This window comes from Trachymyrmex cornetzi, unplaced genomic scaffold, assembly GCF_001594075.2.
Source record: "Trachymyrmex cornetzi isolate Tcor2-1 unplaced genomic scaffold, Tcor1.1 scaffold306, whole genome shotgun sequence".
In the NCBI taxonomy this organism is placed as follows: domain Eukaryota; kingdom Metazoa; phylum Arthropoda; class Insecta; order Hymenoptera; family Formicidae; genus Trachymyrmex; species Trachymyrmex cornetzi.
In genome coordinates, this window is record NW_017297755.1 from 148,236 (window position 1) to 148,497 (window position 262).

A 262-nucleotide genomic window follows, 5' to 3' on the forward strand; every position below is an offset into this window, starting at 1 on the left:
GATACCACCCAAAGTCAAACTGATGAAGCCAGTGGCTAGACCATTTTAAAATGTACAACTTTTATTTAATACATTTTTTTATAAAACTAATAGTTTTCGAGATATTTTACCGTCTCGGAACATTTTATGTATAATTATATGTATTATATGGATAATTATATGTATCCCCATGGTATAATCATATAAGGAACATAAAATGTTCCGAGACGGTAAAATATCTCGAAAACTATTAGTTTTATAAAAAAATGTATTAAATAAAAGT